The 20,255-nt window shown below is 44.1% G+C and overlaps 1 pseudogene; it reads right to left on the minus strand.

The window, feature by feature from the left end:
- The window catches only part of LOC119394365 (mucin-5AC-like), a 382,950-nt pseudogene that overhangs the window by 358,736 nt on the left and 3,959 nt on the right, over nt 1–20,255 (minus strand).

Here is a 20,255-nt window from a genome sequence, read left to right on the forward strand (position 1 = left end):
CAGCTTGCCCAAGAGCTCCAGTGCAGCATCCGAATTCTCATCTGCTGAGAAATGCTGCTCTTTCGTTGTTTTGCATCTCTAGTAAATTTGGTTTGGTTTGATTTTGCGACACATTGGGCCGACTTCTGCGAGGAGCAATGAAAACCAGGGGCTCCCAGTTCTAATTAACCGTTGTGGACAATGACACACAGGGCTGTGCTGGGACCAGGGCATCAGTTTGAATTAACAACCTTTTACTGTATTCCAAATTTTGAATATTTTTCTGATAGTGTTTAATATTCGATTCGCACTGCAATTTTACTATTCGAAGTATTCAAACCGTTGGAAAATAAGTATAACGTATTCATTCGCTAAAAATCAAATCACAGTGTTTTAAAACGACGCTGGTGAATCCAATTCTCGTGAACTTCGACCTATCGGTAAGGTTAACGGCCATTACCGCATTCTAACACTACTTTAGACAGGGTAGCTCGACCAGTGCGCTCAGACTAGAAAGCGTGCAGCGTAAAAGTGCGAAACGCAGCATCTGCTTATACTGTACTTAATCAAAAAAAAAGAAAAGGCAAACACAATGCACCCTTAGAAAGTGACATTTATTCTGCTGGGAGTTCCTTTCGTTCAGTGATGCAGTTTTGCTAAACTTGAGGTCACTTGTGGAAACGCCGCGATGGCATGCCTATTCAAGGGCCATTACCCTGACAAGTTCAGTCTACACACAGCTGCTTGAGAACGCCTGCAAGCTTGCCATCGATGTCTGCATATTTTCTGATTTTTAGCCCCCATGAACTTTTCCCGGTTGACCTGCAGCTGAAGATTTCCTTCCTTTGTTTGCAGCACTCACGGACACAGGTTTCGGGCATGCAAAATAGATGGAACGTCGCTGTTTTCAGTGTGTTTTCCTTTGGCATAAGCTTCCTTATGAATGGGGAATCCACCATTTCCACTTCACTGGGAACAAATGTGATGCAGACAGATTGTAGTAGAGCACGAAATGAGCCTGAGCGGACAAGCTTTAAAATAAGTTCCGTCAAAATTTTGTGATGGCGATGTCACTACATCTGCCGCTGACAGCTGGCCATTGCTAATGCCGCAAAAGTGGTTTCGGGTTTCTATTCGATTGACTCATTTTGCGAAACGTGCTTTCAGAATGATTTCTTGGCAGCGTGAAGTCAGCCTGCGATATTAAATTCACTGGTATCAACGTAAAAATGGTGAAGTATCAAGTTATCCAAGCTCGTGCCAATACAGCACGTTACGTCAATCGTGTCACTACGTGACAGTTAGCGGCACAGTTTTGTTTTCACATGGCCAGGGGTGGAAGTGGGCGTCAGCCTTTTGGAGCAGCTCAAGGAGCAGGAATAATGCTGTTTTGGAGCAGCTTTGGAGCGGTAAAATTGGAGTTTTGGAGTAGCTTCAGAGCATCAAATAGTGTGTTTCAGAGCAATGCAAGTTAGTTTTGGAGCAGATTTCTCAAATCAAACATGATCGCTAATTGAAATCTTTTATTTCTGGTTAACACAAAAAATTCCAGTGCTTTTTACTAAACATCCAATACTGATGAGCCGACCAGACTTGCCACAAATTAATAATATACATGTACATATGATCCCATTGCTAAAACATCACAGCTGACAGAGCAATAACTTGGAGAAAACAAGAGGTAAGCGATGCTTTGGATCGCCACACTTGACTAGACCTGACAAATGAAGAATGTTTACGTTAATAAAAGAACATAGCTGACATGAACAACAACTGAAGACTAGAGATAAGATAATAAAAGTTACCTTCATTCTAAACCTATTGACACTCTATAAAATGAATTTAGAAAGCTTTAATCCCGTCAATGAGAACCGAGAGGAAAATAGAGATAAGCACTACACTGTGTAGCTAAACCTGACTACATTTCAGAGAATTTCTTTAATGCTGACATTAAGTGCCACCAGTTTTTCGGGGAAGCCACGGTGATAACAGCGCTGAGACGAGCACTTGCAAGCACCATGAGTTATCCCAAATACGTGACCGAATGACACTGGATATGGATGCGGCCATGTCCTTTGTGTAGCCAACGCTCAGTGTTGCTCGGTCGACGCGATAAGACTAGACTAGATTTGGCGCTTTGCACTTCCAATGGTCAATTTTCACGGAAATTGCCTTTTGTGCGCAGCAGGCCAGATTCACACAGAATGGTGCAATTGGCACAGCACTTCCATCCCTGCATGGTGGACAGCGCGCTGCCGCTACGTCTACAGGCTACCGTGCAAAAGAAATTGCTTTGTTTTTGACCATGTTTTGAACTACATTTTAACGTGAAAGCGCGCACATGTTCAGAGTCTGCAAAGGCCGTGTGCGGAAAACACGTGACATCTCTCATCGTAACTGACGCTGGCAACAACTGCTGCAGAAACCACTCGCAGCTGCGGAGTAGGAGAGGGGAATCCCCGCGGCAGAAGAGCTCCCAACTCGAAGGGAGTGTGCCCTTGTGCGCCGTATTGGTTGGCCTACAACTTCTTTGGAGGCAGGGTTGCAGTAACATGCATAGCGATCTTGCAACACGTAGCTGCAGCGAGTCCTATGCCTAGGCTGTAGGCTTAGCGGTGACATCGGCAGAAGGTTCGTCAATGCTGTGATTTATAGCACCTCGACCACAAAATGAAAGAGGACATGTAAAGTGTTGTTGACACCAATTTGGTTGTACCGAATCATGTAAATAAACACAATTCGGCCTCCGCATTTCTTGGTTCTTTATAACACAACTCGGGAACACCACTTAGAGCACAACCTCTGCAACACCAATCAACACAAAACAAACACTTTCATGTTTCCATCTCATAAGAATATGCTTAGGGATGCTCTGCACCTTCTTTCTGCAATTTTGCTTGGAAGTATCTGAAGTATATTCAAGAAATATTCGAGTCGATTTGCACTCAAATTTTGCTATTCGCACAGCTCTAATGGTAAGCGTTCACGAAGACACAGTTGTACAAAGCTAGCTGAAGCAGCGTTCCTTATAATACAGGAAAATTCTTGCAAGCGTGCAGTCATGATGTGAGGTTTCGGGTCTACTTTATAATAATGTAATATGCACACTGAATTTAATTAAAACAAGTGGTGCCATTTTCTTACTAGCCCCCCAATCGCTACCACTTAAATACAATCGCTCTCAGCAAGCTTGCTACTGTGTTCTTCTGTCTCTTTGCATTCTATTTATCAAGTTAAAAGGAAGGTTTGAAATGTGCTGACAAAGACAGCTGACAATTGTCACTTTAAAACAATATGGAAAGCTGCAAGGAACAGTATTCAGCACTTAGAAGTGCTGAATACTGGGCGAGTTGCAAATCCATGCTCAAAGTGAACCGCATGAAAAAAAAAGGATGAGAAGAAGCGGATGTCACGGGTGTAAAGGTTTCTTGTGCCCATCAGTTTGAGAGTGATGCACCTCCCAAAAGAAAAATTTTGTGCCTTGAGGAAAGGCCAAATTTATCACCGAAGAAATGAGTGGAGAAATGAAGGCCACTTTTGCTGAAGATATCAGATTTCAACCCCAACACTCCTTAACAAGTGGCGGATGAAGCTGACAGAGCTCTTTGCTTGCACCTGAATTTGATAAAAAGTGCTCCTTGTTGAGGTTGAATTCTCCGACACCTGGGGTCACTTAAAAGTGTTCAGCTCAATGCATACAATGTTTAACAAGAGCAATGGACGTTCTTCAGTGCAAGAAGCACTGCACATTCTCTACGGAATCATCCATGTTATTATACTCAATTGACAAACTCAGAATTCTAATGCAATTGAAAATCGCATGATATTAACAAATATGTTCTAGTAAAACCTGCAACCTGCATGACTGGCGTAGAATGTTATGCAAGAAAAAAGGCCCTGAAAAAAAAAAAAAGACGCTTCACAGATGATACTGACCCAAAATTTGCCCCTTTTTATACTCACAGAATGATTTTATGCGTGCACTCAGTGTTGACACGGGAAATGCGAACAACACAGTGGGCAAAAGTAAGAAAGAGTTATGCGCTTGCAGCAATGTGGCAAGAAATGCTACACGGATAAAGTGCTGGGTGAAAATACTTGCCGAGAGTTTCCCCTAGTGCCGAGTCGTCGTGGTCTTACTGACGGGAACACGTGTTTCATGACCTTGCCAAAGTCAGCAGCACAGAGCGGTTCGATCTTGTTTTTCTCAAAGAAACTCCTGCGCATCAAAACCAAATCGTACTATGGTAAAGCAAACATAGGGAAGCATCCTCATAACATGTGTAAATGCATTTGTGCACGTCTGCTATCAGGCATTACTTTTTTCCACGCGAAAGCAAAGCCAGTGCTTTTGATGGCGCTTCTAATCTTGACTTAATGAAACTCGCGGTTCAACGAAGTTTTCGGCTGTGAGTACGGTTTCGTTATATTACGGTCAGACCGCAGTATTTATGTACAGCTAGGACTAAACTCAGTGCGAATGTGCAAGCGTGACAGCTTGCACATGCCCACCGAGTATGTATACACTCAGTGGAAAGGTGACAGCTTCTCATTTCGAATGTGTGTATACATCCCAACATATCCACATATCCCATAGAGGTTAATTCCATGTAATATGTCAATGTGCAAAGGTGACAGCACTGAACATGCACTGTCCAGGTGCAAAGAGCACAGTAGGGTTGTATTCCCAGCAGACTGTCTGCTACTGTGGCACTCATGTGATGTAATTGGAATTTTTGGCCGTATACATAAAAGAACAGTGCAGCTTATCCCCCATGTTACCAGTCAGCAACCACGCATACCATATGGTGTAATAAATGCAATGAGAGCACAGAACCTAGTTTATCTTCGCTGGAACTCGGACAGTGCTCAGCACCATAGCAGACAATGAAGTGGGGACAGCTTTTGTTGTACTCAAGTGAGCCTGCACCATATGTCTGCAATGCCTCTCCTAGCATCACATGCACATGTTGCCACTACGCGCTGCTTCCTTACAGTTTGATCTGCTGTTAAAGAAAGCACTTTAATGTGCTAGGGTGCCCGTGTGCTGGCACTCTAGCTTCATGTGCCCGCTAAATCTATATGTCAGTGTGCTATTTCACAGATGTGCAGAAATGTGTTAGCACCCCCAACCACAAGTTAGCTTCCGCAAAGCTGGGCGATTGTACACTTGCCAGAAGGAAAACATTTTCACATCCTCTAAGTTAACAACATTATCTTACAGTGGACCATGCTGAACATCGAAATGTGACCTAGGGTTGGGTGGGCATCATCCCAAACTATACTGGCAGATGCAGAACAACCTGTGAAATTACAGGCACAATACAAGCAATTACAGGTACTGATACTACTTAGAAGAATAGATAGTTGGGCGAGTTGGTAATTCATGATGATAAAAAGAGTGCCAAATAACATGAAACAAATGAAGAAGGTCACAGAAAAAGCACTTGTTTCACATTATTTTTTGCTCTTTTTATCATACGGATATTACAGGCAACTACAGGCAGTTATTGGACAGTCCCAAACAACCTGTGAAGTTACAGGCACTGAAATGATAGTATCTGCTTATTTAATGCCTCTCCCAAAGTTCACTTGTAATTGAGATGAAATGGCCATTTTTATGCCCACTGCTTTCAGTTATTGCCCATACTCCAACGTGGATCACCATTATGATAATGAGGTCAGTGAGTCATATTTAATTTGTTCACATGGGGTTCTCTAATATTCACCTAATGCTCGCAAGCAAGCGTGTTCAAATTTTGTGGTAACCCTGTCAGAATTGTGTACCGCGGCCAAGAGTATAGCCGGTGGCCTTTCGCTCACCTGTACTCCTCGTAGACCTCCTGCTTCGGCAGCGATGTCTCAGGGTCTTCCTCGAGGTGGCTCTGAATCCAGGTGTAAGTCTGCGCCACCTCCGCATCTGCCTTCTTGCCCAGCGGATTGCCCGAACTTTTCCTACGCACATTATGACATCACTTGCAGTGTGCCAGCAAGGAAATTTACTCCTGAGGAAGATCCGTCTTCAACATACTACCATGTTTCACATTTCTGGTCCGGTGAGCTGTGCCGGAATCAACGTTTTGCAAGAAAACCCCCAATGTGGAAAAAAATGATATACTAAGTCAGAAGGGATAAAACACCAGCAGAAAACACAAGAAAGAATGAGAGGAAAACGACGGGACAGGCTGGCCATTACAAATGAAAGAAATGAACACCTGAAGAACCAGCTAGCCCAGTTCAATGCCTTGTTATTAAAGTCGGCAATCTCAGTGTCAGCAACTTCAATCACAGAGTTCATTAACTTGCAGCCGCACATAAACAAGGTTGCGCCGAAATTTTGCAAGCGTTCACACATCGCACCCCACTGATACTGTTAGGCCTCTGTGCCACGTGACCAAATAAAATTTCCACAAATTTGCATTTCTAAGCCTCTGGCTCCTTCAGAAAACAATGCCACCCATTATTACCAATAAAAATGATACAGGCCTTAGCAGACGGCGACAAAATTTGTGATGTCAAGGCCAGCTGGTTTGAGAACTTCAAGGTGGCATCACTGACCTCCTTTACTTTCTGTGCATTTTCTGGCTTCCCGAGCATCTTTTCACAGCAAGAGTGACATTTTTGGTATTGTGAAAGGGCAACTTACTAATACAAGTGAAATCAGTTTTCTCTTTCGTCCTTTTGAGAACAGCACAAGCTAGGGACTGGAGAGAGACTGTATAAATACACTCAAACCTCAATATAACGAACTGGGATATAACGAATTATCGGTTATAACGAAGTAAATGAAGAATAAGCTTGTCATAGATACAGTGTTACAAATATACGTTTATAACGAATTTTTGGATATAACGAACTTATTTTCGTGTCAGATGCGATTTTGTTATAACGAGGTTTGAGTGTACACACACTGGGATAAGCTTGAGCAAGGAAAAATTAAAACAGAATGATAATAACAAAAAATAGGCCCACCAATTACTTTTAAAGCAATATTGCGAGCGTTTCACAAAGATGATCGGGCTGTTTAGTGCACTTTTGAAGGGTGATGGACAGCAAACAAGAAGAAACAGACAAGACAAAGCGCCAACTTCGATCACAGTTTGCTAAATTTAACTAGCACTGTGTTAAGTTTACAAGACGTAGACTTAATGTTAACACTTCTTCCAGTTACTCTCTTTTTGTGCACTGCCGTTATTTTCTTAAAATTTGCCTCAGCTTTCAGATGGGTGCCCATGTACACGAATTCAGGGGAGATGTCCGATGTCTTGACCAGCCTGTTGAAGTTTATGTGCGGTGCATGAGAAGTTCACGACTCCCATCTGTTGCTATCCAATTACAACACTTCGTGGGACTCAAATTTGCATTATTGCTGATCGTAAGGAATCACGTGATCATTATAATTGTCATTATAATGAAGAAAGGAAGACATTGAAGACACGGGCTCAGCTATCATCATCGCGAGAGAAAGGCACGAGATCGGCGTTGGAACACCACCATCCTGTTCTACCTGCGTACTTTTCCGAGCTACCACCCGTTCGTTCGGCTCGCCCAATAAACCTCTTTACATTTGGTGGATCGTGCGGGGTACCCACATCGCCTGCACCCTGGAACTACGATCCCGCACATTGCAGCCGACCATGCAAGTCGACGCTTCCCAACAGGCACCACCTCTCGCGGCCGCCGTTTGCCCCGGCTCGGTTCGCCAGCGAGACCCCCCGATATTTGCGGGAACGGAAGATCAGGACGTCGAGGACTGGCTGTCGTCCTTCGAGAAAGTTAGTGGACCCAACAGGTGGGATGACGCTGCTAAATTAGGCATCGTGAACTTTTACCTGGCTAACGTGGCGAAGCTATGGTATACTAACCACGAGTCCGAGTTCGAGAACTGGTCCGCTTTCAAGGAGGCAATATCCGCAGTTTTCGGTCGCCCTGCCGTGCAGAAGTTACGCGCAGAACAACGGCTGCGTACTCGGGCACAAGAACCAGGTGAAACGTTTACCGCCTACATTGAAGACATAATCGATCTCTGCAGGCGCGTCGATGCCTCAATGAGCGAAAGTGCGAAGATACAGCACATTATGAAGGGTGTCGACGACGATGTCTTTCAAATGCTCCTTGCGAAGTCTCCTGGTACGGTGTCCGAAGTGGTAACTTTGTGCCAGAGCTACGACGAATTGAGAAGGCAACGAGCTCTCACCCGACGTTCATCTCAGGCTAACCAACCGCTCGCTGCACTGGACGTCGTCCCTGACCACTCATACCTTCTCGCACAAATGAAAGACTTTGTGCGTGAGGAGGTGGCACGTCAGCTTTCACTCCTGCCGTTTGCTCAGCGCCAAGAGCTCCCACAGCAGCAGCAACTGCGGCAAACCGACCCCGTTGGCTCCCGTGCTCCGACACGTCATTCAAGAACAGATTTCGGAGGCCCTGCCGGTACCCAATCAGCAGCACCCTGTCGCCGCACCTCTTACTTATGCTGAGGCAGTAAAGCGGCAGCATCTACAACAGCAACAGCCCCCACCATTCCATGGAGTGTCACAAGCCGTAGCCTCGACTCCTCCCCCTGTCACATGGGGTGCTCCTATCGCTACAAATCCCTGGCGAACGCGCGATAACCGGCCGATCTGTTTTGCATGCGGTGGCCCTGGCCATGTCGCCCGACACTGCCGACGTCGAGTGCCGGGATACACAGACACCCGTTCACAGAACAACTACATGGATCGTCCCCGCTCTTGCTTTGACAGTTCGGATGCTCACTCAAGCACGTCTTCACGTGAATATCTGGAACCTACGTCTCGTCGCGCACCTTCACCCCGTCGCCACTCCGTGTCACCCATGCGTCGTCGACCAGCACCTGAAAATGAGGGAAACTAGCCGCCGCAGTTCAGGAGGCAAGAACTGCGCTGTCGAAATGCTCAAGTCCTCGAACTTTGCCGTCGAATATTGTTGAAGTTTTCGTAGAAGGCGCCCATACATATGCTCTTGTCGATACCGGTGCTGCCGTTTCCGTTATAGACGCTAAACTATGTCGCAAGCTTCGAAAAGTGACCACGCCTCTTGATGCGATGTCCTTACGTACCGCGAATGGAGAACCTGTTCGGCCTATAGCCGCCTGCACTGCCCGACTCATCATCGCGGAGGACCCTTATATTGTTGAGTTTATCGTCCTTTCCTCCTGCTCTCACGATATCATACTTGGCTGGGATTTTCTATCGCGCAATCAGGCTGTTATCGATTGTGCCAGATCTGCACTTGAACTCTTCCCGTTGTACGACCAGCCCTACGGCCACAATGATCAAGCCGCACACAAGCTAGTCGTCCAAGAAGACGCCGAAATTCCCCCGACAGCAGCTGTTTTGCTCCCTGTGTTTTGCAACGGCGTGTGTGATGGAGCTGCATTCTTTGAACCATCGAGCCTCTTGCTTAGTCGGAAACCACTTCTTCTGCCTTATTCGACAATTTCAATTTCGAATGGAACCAGTGCTCTCTGCCTCACTAATCCCCTTCCGTATCCCATCAACCTGTTTAAGGGTGAATCTCTTGGATGCGTGCAGCCCATTGATAAGGAAGAAATTTTTACTGTGCAGCATGATTCATCTCGTAGCGACCTCGACGCCATCAGTGCCCTTAACACCTATGATGTATCAGCTTCCGAACTATTCGATTCGTCGATCGCAGATGGACTGTCGCCATCTGAACGATCTGATCTTCTCCAGCTACTGCACCGATTCCGCGACTCTTTCGATGTTGCTCAACCTGCCCTTGGCCGAACTTCTACCATTCTTCATTACATCGACACCGGCTCCCACACGCCTGTGCGACAAAGACCATATCGTGTTTCCGCGGCGGAACGCCAAGTTATTAGCGAACAGGTTGACGATATGCTTCAACGCGACGTTATTCGACCATCACAAAGTCCATGGGCATCACCTGTCGTTTTAGTTAAAAAAAAGGATGGTTCGATTCGCTTCTGCGTGGATTACCGGCGCCTAAACAAGATCACTCGAAAAGACGTGTACCCTTTGCCCAGGATTGACGATGCCCTTGATAGTTTACAAGGCGCCGAGTTTTTTTCATCGTTAGATTTGCGTTCTGGGTATTGGCAGGTGCCCCTAGCAGATGCTGATCGTCCAAAGACAGCCTTTGTGACACCCGACGGTCTATATGAATTTAATGTCATGCCCTTCGGCCTCTGCAATGCGCCTGCCACCTTCGAGCGCATGATGGACTCGGTTTTACGGGGTTTGAAGTGGCAGATCTGTCTCTGCTACCTCGACGATATTGTTGTCTTTGCGCCAGATTTCGCAACACATCTCGAACGCTTGAAACACGTCCTGACGTGTCTGAAGAATGCGCAGCTCCAACTCAATCTCAAGAAGTGCCGCTTCGCTGCACGGGAACTTACGATTCTCGGTCACGTCGTATCAAAGGACGGTATACTTCCAGACCCGGCCAAACTACGTGCTGTCGCCGACTTCCCCAAACCGACGACTGTGAAGCAGTTACGGAGCTTCGTCGGGTTATGCTCCTACTTTCGCCGGTTTGTGCGCAACTTCGCCTCTATTATTGCGCCTCTGACCCAACTTTTAAGCAGCGCCACCGATATTTCGTCATGGTCTTCCGAGTGTGACCATGCATTCTCCACATTTCGTCGTCTCCTCACATCACCACCTATATTGCGGCACTACGATCCTACAGCGGCCACTGAGGTTCACACTGACGCCAGCGGTGTCGGCCTCGGTGCGGTTCTCACACAACGAAAACATGGGTTCGCCGAGTATGTCGTCGCATACGCCAGCAGATCTCTCACCAAGGCTGAGTCGAACTATAGCGTCACCGAGAAAGAATGCTTGGCGATAGTTTGGGCGCTTGTCAAGTTCCGCCCATACCTTTATGGCCGTACGTTTGATGTCGTTACGGACCACCACGCGTTATGCTGGTTGTCTTCGCTAAAGGATCCATCAGGTCGTCTTGCCCGTTGGGCTCTTCGGCTTCAAGAATATGACATCCGCGTTATATACCGTTCCGGCCGCAAGCATGCCGACGCTGATGCACTGTCGCGGTCCCCATTATCCACAGAGTCTTCATCCATTTCCACTATAGACCTCACGTTGTCAGCTCTTGACGTGGACACCGTCTCTTCTGCACAACGCAAAGACCCATGGATAGCTTCGCTTCTTGACGTTTTATGTGAGGCACCCACGCTTCGGACCACTCGAACACTGCGACGCCAGGCACCACATTTCAGCATTCGGGATGGCCTTTTGTACCGGCGTAACTACTCACCCGATGGTAGGAAGTGGCTCCTAGTTATTCCCCGAACGCTGCGCTCTACAACCTGCGCGTCCTTTCATTCCGACCCGCAATGTGCTCACGCCGGCGTCTTCAAGACCTACGAACGTCTACGGAAAAGGTACTACTGGCGCGGAATGTTCAGCTTCGTCCGCCAGTTCGTTCGCGGCTGCCACGAGTGTCAGCGGCGGAAAAAACCACCACATCCTGCAGCAGGTTCATTACAGCCACTTCCGTGCCCAGACCGTCCATTTGACCGCGTTGGCATTGACCTTTATGGACCATTGCCATTGACAATGGCAGGCAACCGATGGGCTATCGTTGCCGTGGACCACCTTACACGGTACGCCGAAACCGCTGCTCTTCCCACAGCGACAGCACAGGACGTCGCATCTTTTATTCTCAATCGATTTGTGCTTCGTCACGGGCCTCCTCGCGAACTCCTGAGTGACCGTGGGCGGGTATTTCTCTCCGATGTAATCCAAGCACTTCTACACCAGTGCCACATTGTACACCGGATGAGTACAGCCTACCACCCTCAGACAAACGGTTTGACTGAGCGGTTTAATCGGACTCTGGGTGACATGCTTGCGACGCATGTTGCATCTGATCAAACAAACTGGGACCTCGTTCTTCCATTTGCGACATACGCGTATAACACCGCTACGCAAGTCACAACTGGGTTTTCCCCATTCTTCCTTCTGTACGGTCGCCAGCCGTCACACACTATCGACACTTTGCTGCCATACTCACCAGACGCCTCCGAGTGCACACCCATGTCGGACGCCGCCCGTTACGCTGAAGAGTGCCGCAGACTAGCCAAACAGTTTACTACGGCCGACCAACAGCGCCAGAAAGAGACCCGCGATGACAATCATCCTCCTGCCGCAACGTTCGCTCCTGGAGCACTTGTGTGGCTGCATGTACCGCCGTCCGCTCCTGGTTTGTCTCCCAAACTACTCTCAAATTATCATGGTCCCTACCGCGTGGTCGAGCGTACTTCACCCGTCAACTACGCCATTGAACCTCTTACGCCGCCCAGCGACCGTCGTCGGCGTGGACGTGATATCGTTCACGTAGAACGCCTCAAGCCGTACTTCGACCCGCTTGTTCCCACCTGTTAGATCGCCAAGGTGGCTTCATCTTTCTCGACGGGGGAAATTATAATGAAGAAAGGAAGACATTGAAGACACGGGCTCAGCTATCATCATCGCGAGAGAAAGGCACGAGATCGGCGTTGGAACACCACCATCTTGTTCTACCTGCGTACTTTTCCGAGCTACCACCCGTTCGTTCGGCTTGCCCAATAAACCTCTTTACATCATTATCAATCAGCACCTCAAAGTCAGAACCCCTTTGAAAAGGAAACCTGGGTCTTCACCCTCGGTACACACCTGAGGCCGAAACATTTGTCAACAAAAACTCACTGCTTAAGAGGGTCTGTGTCAATGGGAGTCCCAGTGGGAAGCTGGAGGTAAAGAAATAGCTTCTCAATGTCTGTAAGCTGGCCGACATCCTCCTGCAAAAAAGGAAAGAGACAGAATAATCATATTTTGTACAAGACATGAGCTGTTACATTTGCATCACGCACATCCCCACCAGCGGCTACAGTCCAAGATTCCGTTGAATCACGTAGAATAACATATAGAGCAAATGATGCACATATCTCCTGCAGACTTGTCAACCTTACGATCTGAAAGACGCAATGACCAAAAACAACCAAAAGCTTTCTGAAAGATACCGACAACTGCTCTAGTACTCAAACTGTTCACCATTTAGTACAAATACCCGGAAGTATTCACTGGTGAACTAAACTGGAATAAAACGCCCAAGCAAAATGCCGAAATTTCATAGTATGTCGTCTATTGGCCGCACTGTAAACTGGGGAAGCACTGCGCGAGTTGTTGCGTCCCACTACGCAAACCACGTCAAACGTACCAACGCAATAACTTACATGAAGGAAACCCTTAAGGTGTTCTATCCACCTTGCCGACACATGCGTCCGTGGCATATTAGGCACAGTAGTGTGCATATGTTAGATGTTCTGTCATCGAATTCCGTAGACACCTCTCAAATCGGTAACATTTATTTGGTTGTATTTATTTATTTACTAATATTGTTTAGTGTGTTTTGTTCGTTTGTCTCCTTCTTCATTTACTACGTCAGGGTGCCTGCGATTGTGGCCCTACAACTCACGCATGCTGCTCCCGCATTTTTCGCTCATAGTGAGGCTTCCAATGCTTGGGCGTTAAAACAGTGCAGGCTCTGCTTCCCGAGAATGCCGTCAACAGATACACTGCTACAGTACTATAGCTAGAATGACCTGTGCAATGAAGAAATGAAACAGTTTTACGAAGGTTGCTCATGCAATTTTCATGTGGCTTCAGTTGAAATTTCAGCTGCAGTTACGCATTGTTTCTGCAGAGCAGGCAGTGGCAGCATGAGCAGATCCAAACATTTGAGTGGGTCTGCAAAATCAAGCTCTACAAAAATTGCTCGGTATTCATTTGAAAGCCATTTTGTCCTGAAACCAAGGCAAGTAAAAACCCACAAAATGTTAGTGCCACAAAAATCAGAAATGTTTCAAAAATTGGTTATTTTGCGATAAATTCATAGCTATTCACAGGTAAGCTTCGGACTGAACTGTTTGCTTGTTGAGGCTTAAATTTCAGATGCCAGTATGGAGAATTACTTTAATTAAGCACACCCACTAAATACAGATTAAGCACATTATTAAGTACTAATTACTGTTATTAAATGAGTACTACTGTGTTTTGTCTGGAACAAATCAGGAGTACAGTAATTTAAGCTATAAACTTTGTAACAAAAGGTACTCCATCTGGTGCATTACATTAAAGTGATTCTTCGCACTGATAAAGTGATTATAGAGGTGGAGGCTTTTGTGTTAAAACTCAGCTTTAACCAGTAATTAAAATTTGGCATTTTGTAAACATTAGACCACAGTGTACATGTCATCGGTGGTGATGACAGGCAGGGCAATGATAACTTCATTGCAGTGGCTGTACGCCACTGTTCATCATGAATACAAAAGAAAAAAAAAAAGGCATGCGCTGCATTTTGCTGATCCTGCAAGAGATGTGATCACTGTACTGTTTATGCAAAATCTACATATTTTTTTTGCCTGTTGTCTGTTTTATCTGTTTAGTTCTATGTTTTTAACTTGTTTAGGATAAATAGGCACGTACCAAAGAGTGGCATGAAATCTCACACACAAACAATTGTATGAAGTAATAATAAAAAGGCAGTTAAAGTGTGTCAACAAATAAAAATATTCACTAGGTTATGATTCACAGCACGCATAAAATTGCAGCATACTTTAAAGACATGCATAAGTTATCTGGTGGTATGGAAGATTGGTAAGTGAGATTTTTTGTCTCAAATCACTCTTTGGGCTACGACATGCACCGCAGTGAAGAGCTCATGATTAATTTTGGTCACTCAGAGCTCCCTAAAGAAGTCTTAAAGGACAAATTTAAGAAATTAATATCCCGCTCCTCTAAATAAAAACCCTGGCGTCGAGAACCCTAAAAAGAGCATCGTGGTGTCTTTGACACACTGAATATATTTTTAATACCGTTAGCTCAAAAAAAAAAAAAGCTTTTAGTTTCGATATCGAGGAGGATGTTTCACAGTGACGTTTCAACACTGTCTGACATAGGTCTAACTCATGTGGAGACAGCAACTTGTGGTGTACTAGCAGCAGCTCTGTCATCTGCTGTCAGTTGCACGTCGTGCACGCGAACAACGACGAGTGAAATGTCATCCAGCGACTACCACAGCTATTTCAGAAACTTTGTTGACTCATTATGATAATGTCTACTGCGGTGGGACTGGCCTGCAGATTTTCTGGGTGAAGAAAACTTGAAAAACAAACTAAAATATTTTATACGTGTTTCCTGGCTCCAGTGTGTGGACAGTGTTGACACTGCGTGCCGAGGAAATGAAACATGTCCCTTTTATGACCCCTCAAAATAGCGTCAGTACTCCTTTAATATTGCGTGCAAGGCTAAGCATATGATATTTTTATATTTTGCTGCCAGTAAAGACCAATTAATACATGACAACACATTCCACAAGACACTTCTTCACTTCACACACAACACCGGCCTAATGGCGCACATTTAACACAGATATACAAATATTATGCCTTAACGGCAAGACTATGTTGCAAATAAATAAATTTTAAAAAATGCGCCAGGAATGGAACTCGTGAATCTCGCTTGGTGGCAGATCACCATGACATTCGTTTGCCCAAATGTCATTCTAGTGTGGTCAGCGAAGGAGAATAGCAAGTACATAAGAGGCAGAAAACGAGACGGCTTCTCCATTTTGATTCTTTGGACTTCCAAATGCAAGTATAGTGTACGGTGATGACCTTTCGTAGAAAAGTTTATTGCAAGAGCAGATGGTCGCATAACTAATGCCAAGTGGTTTCGAGAACTGCTTACTTTGAAAGCGGCCTTTGAAAACATGCCTACTGAACTAAGAGTTGTGACAAGCAAACCCAAAAGCAAAAAAATAAGCCTCATAAAACTAATTATTCGTAATATAAATCTAACGTTAGTTCAGCATGTACTCTGTAAGCAGGTACTAGATTTGCCTTTTAATTTGATAGTTATCAACCACTTTTTTTTATTAACTGCTCAGGATTAGTCCAGCCATTTATTCTTCACAATGATTCCAGTGACACACTTGAAGTTCACTAAGAACATCTTTTGCCTCAAAAATTCATGAAAGACTCACTTCAGAAACTTTCAACGAGAGACCAACATAAAAATGACAAGTGGGTCATATGACAAATAACATTTTTTCATAACAATCTCTCAGAATGTTATTTTGAAGCTTCAAAATGCTTCTGTGAATTTCTGAGAATTTGTCTAACCCTGACTTCTTCTGAATTCTGCACGAGGTTGCCACATCAACAACGCAGTTTGTTTTACAAGCCGGAGTGACAAACTATGAAAAGAGGTTGCTGCAAAAAGTGAAGCACGGAAGCAGCTGCTATTATTAAGGTCAACTAATATAAAGCATTGGTTAAAAAACAAAATAAACAAAAAAACACTCCTTACAGATGACATGGGTGCCTTAGAGCAAAATCTTACATCTTGAACTCAAGTGGATGTATAAAAAATAGATCACAAAAAAATTTTGTTTTTTATACCAAGGCGGAAAATTGATGGAGGTACTGTGATGGATGTAAAGCCTGGAATGTTTTTTTTTAATATACATTGCAACGAGGCTACCACAGGAGTGTGGTACAATCAAACATTGCAGAATACATACAGAACATAAAGACAATGCCAGTAGCTGTTGATAGTTTTTACAAATTCTCTTGTCGACAAAGACCAAACATCTCTTAAACAACATTCCAATGTTCGGTTGCCCAAGGAATGGGGCTATGCTTGAATGTTAAAGTTCTGGTGTTAATAGGCAGAATTTTCTGGTGTGTAATAGGCAGAAAACTTCTAGTTGAAGCAGGTTTTGCAAACTTCAATGTAATGTAAAAATGAGCAGAGCAGAATGTTTAGAAAAGTGTAGGAATAATAACAGCGAGTGGGGTTACGTCTGAGATTGAGCGATGTCTTCAATCTTAATGACATTTAAGTCACGGAGTACCACGCTATAGAATTTAGATGGTATTCCCTCACCGCGGGGTGTGCCAATTTTGTGCTCAAATGTTGTTTAATAATATAATATCTAAGGTTTCACATGTCAAAACCACAATATGATTATCAGATATGCCGTAGTAGAGGGTTCCGGAAATTTTTAACATCTGGTGTTCTTTAACGTTCACTGACATCGCACAGTACACGGGCCTCTAAAATGTTAAAAAATTGTATTATTACACATATATTTATATTATAATACACTTGCAGTGCTTGAAGTATATATCATATTACAAACACTGCAAGTTTCTCAAAGTTGCTTCAATAGTACTTATACTACTATTTTTACAAGCCAGTGAGTCAAAAGTCAAACTCTGGCTGGTATAGTGTGAGAACTCATTTTCACCGACTATATTTTTTTCTGATCAGTCATCGCAAAGAAGTGATGATGCTGGAGAAAATTTGGGTGGGGCTCTGCTTGTACCATTGATGAAATGCAAAAATGCAATGACAGTGGAATAAAACTATTACATTATTCAGAAGGGTGTCTTGCTGGGCGAGTTGGTATGACAACATCATTAAATGCAGCATAAAAAACACTGACACAGAAAAGGGGCGCACTGCACAGCGTTAACTGTACACTCAGATTTACTGAAGAACACACGCGCATATATATAAACAAGCACGTGATCCGAAAGGATAAGAGAAGGGGAGATTTAGTGATTGGAAATGAGGAACTCTAATTCAATAATACGCAACAGTATTGACGGCCTCGCGACACATGCTTCAGCAAATTTGCTTCACGGAGCGAGAAATTGAAGAGGTGTTTTTTTATCAGCAAATCCATGTCATCCTTCCATGTCGTCCTTTTAGAGCTTCACCCCTTTGGTAATAATTCTACACCAACTAGCCCCCTTCTTAATAATACAGTGCAATTCATCTTTACAGATAAGGATTTGAATGATTGATTGACTAAGTGATTGATTTGTCATATGCGCAAGGCCAGAGGAATTACAGAGGAGAGCAGTCAAAAATATGGTACATGGTAGATAAATCAAATTTGTGACGATTAGAATAAACAAACATAATTTGACATACAAAAGTGTCTTTCTAAATAATATTAGCTGTTGTGTCATAAAAAACAAACAGGAAAGTGTAAAAATTCCGGGGATATAACATGTTAACCAAGGCTTAACGAAAAAGGCAGTTATCATTAATGCTTACAATATCAGTGCCAAAGCGGTTCCAATCTATACATGCCGGAGAAAAAAAAAAGTCTGGGAAAGATTAGGCAAGATCAAGAAGTGGCCTCAAAATGTATGACTACGCAGTGAACTCATGCACTACTTTGAGGTATTGTTTCCATGTCATTCCTGGCTTAGTGTGCTGCTTCTTACGAGAACGAATTTTTTTGGGGTACTGTAGAAAAAAATAGTTACCAATACAGCTCAATTAATTTTTTCTCTTTAGAGTTGTTCCTTCTAAGGCGCTTTGCCACAGGAAGAAAACATGTGCACACATAAATGTTAATGTAAATGGATGGCTACAACCTTCAAACACCTGGCATTGTTGTGAGCAGCGCATACAAATAATAGTGACAAAAGCAGATTTCTTGTTTTTCTTGTGTGGTTTAGACTTAAATGTCATCCCTTCTTCTGAGGCTAATTTTGGCACGAAAATAACAATCCATCTTGAGTCTAATTCCCATGTTTGATTCAGTATGTCTGCTAAGGAACATCTGACATGCATGTTGCATCCCCGACAGGAAATGTATATACAGTAAAGAAAATATATGCATAATTTGTGCACAGTAAAGTTAAGCCCGAAAGGGCACTAGCTAATACGAGAATTCAAAACAAGAAACTTCTGATCGAAGGCTTCCCTTTCATGTACAGTCTTATAAATTGTAAGCTGAACTTTTTCCTGCCATTCACAATAGTAAAAAAAAAACACTATGAATACAAATCAATGAACACAATAAAGGACAAGCTAAAGGATGCAATAATACATGTGCTAGGATAATCTGCATGACTGCAACATTTCATCTACAAATTGGTTAAGGGGTTGTAAGAAATACTTTTTTTATTTTATCCACACTATCTTTTCTTCTTACTCCTGGATATGTAAGTAGTATTTAGTTTTAATGAAGTGTTTCATTGAGTTCCCTGTAAAATTTTGGTCTTGCTGCATTTATTACAATGTAGTGAAACATCTATTATGTTTTAAACACTTTCTCGTTGTTCAATGTCTCTTATGTACTGGTTTAGATTAGTTTCTGCTAGGAGAGCCGGGTATGGGGCTAGATGGTTGTAAATGTGAATAGAAAAAAACCCTACTCATCAACAAGGATGCAAGGAAGGGATGTAGATGGCAAGTCTCCACGTGTTATCTGCTTCTTTGTTCTGGCATTTCTGTTGGTCAGCGCATGTCAGTTCAGCACAGTTTATGCTAATTAAGCAGAGGATATGATTTCTCTCGATACAAGCCTGGGATTATCCCTTCCATAAAATCTTGTGTCCACCGCAGGACCAAGGCTTCTCCCACAGGTCTCCAACCCACACTGTACAGCATGAGCCAATTCCATTTTGTGCTTCTATAAATCCTGCCATGTGAATTAAAAAAACTTGGAGGACGCTTGAACTTCGCCTTCAAGAGTAGACGTGATGGCGTAATCGGGTCCCGCGTGCATCGCCTTCTCAATTGCTAGCCTGGTTTCGTTTCTCGATGGATGCCTCAACCGTGCCGCATCAAAACGAACGTTTGTGCGTGCAACATTGGTCGTTTCAAACTATCCTAGAATACAGAATGCCTACTGCAAGTACAGTTTCGAAGTGTTCACTACGCCATAATTTTTCCTTCTGCGAATCAGCAAAGGGCCTACTATGCATCCATAAGGCAGCACGCAAACCTACAAAGCTGCTCATTTTGTTGATGCTTTTGCTGCTGCTGATGATTAAATATGTGAGAGTGCTTTGTGATGGGCGGGCCTTTAAAACACCCACTCGTTGGGCAATTCACATGTTTTGACGCCTGGCGCGATTCTACACTTCTGCCACGCAATATCACCATGCAGTAAGGAGACTGTTCCCACAACATAACATTCATATAGTAGTGTTTTTTTCCACAGCAGTTACAAGCAACGGCGCAGCTCTGTGGTAGAACACCTGCTTGCCACACAGAAGCCCTTGATTCTCATTGATTGATTCTCATTTGAGCCTAAGGTTTTTATTACTTATTTTATTTGCATCTTTCTCGATTTTTCGGTCATGGACAATGCCGATTTTTCGCTCACAACCAACGATGCCGACACTGGAATTTCTGCGAAACAAGATTTTTAACGCTTTTGCATTACAATTA

Source organism: Rhipicephalus sanguineus, chromosome 5 (assembly GCF_013339695.2).
Source record: "Rhipicephalus sanguineus isolate Rsan-2018 chromosome 5, BIME_Rsan_1.4, whole genome shotgun sequence".
Classification (NCBI taxonomy): domain Eukaryota; kingdom Metazoa; phylum Arthropoda; class Arachnida; order Ixodida; family Ixodidae; genus Rhipicephalus; species Rhipicephalus sanguineus.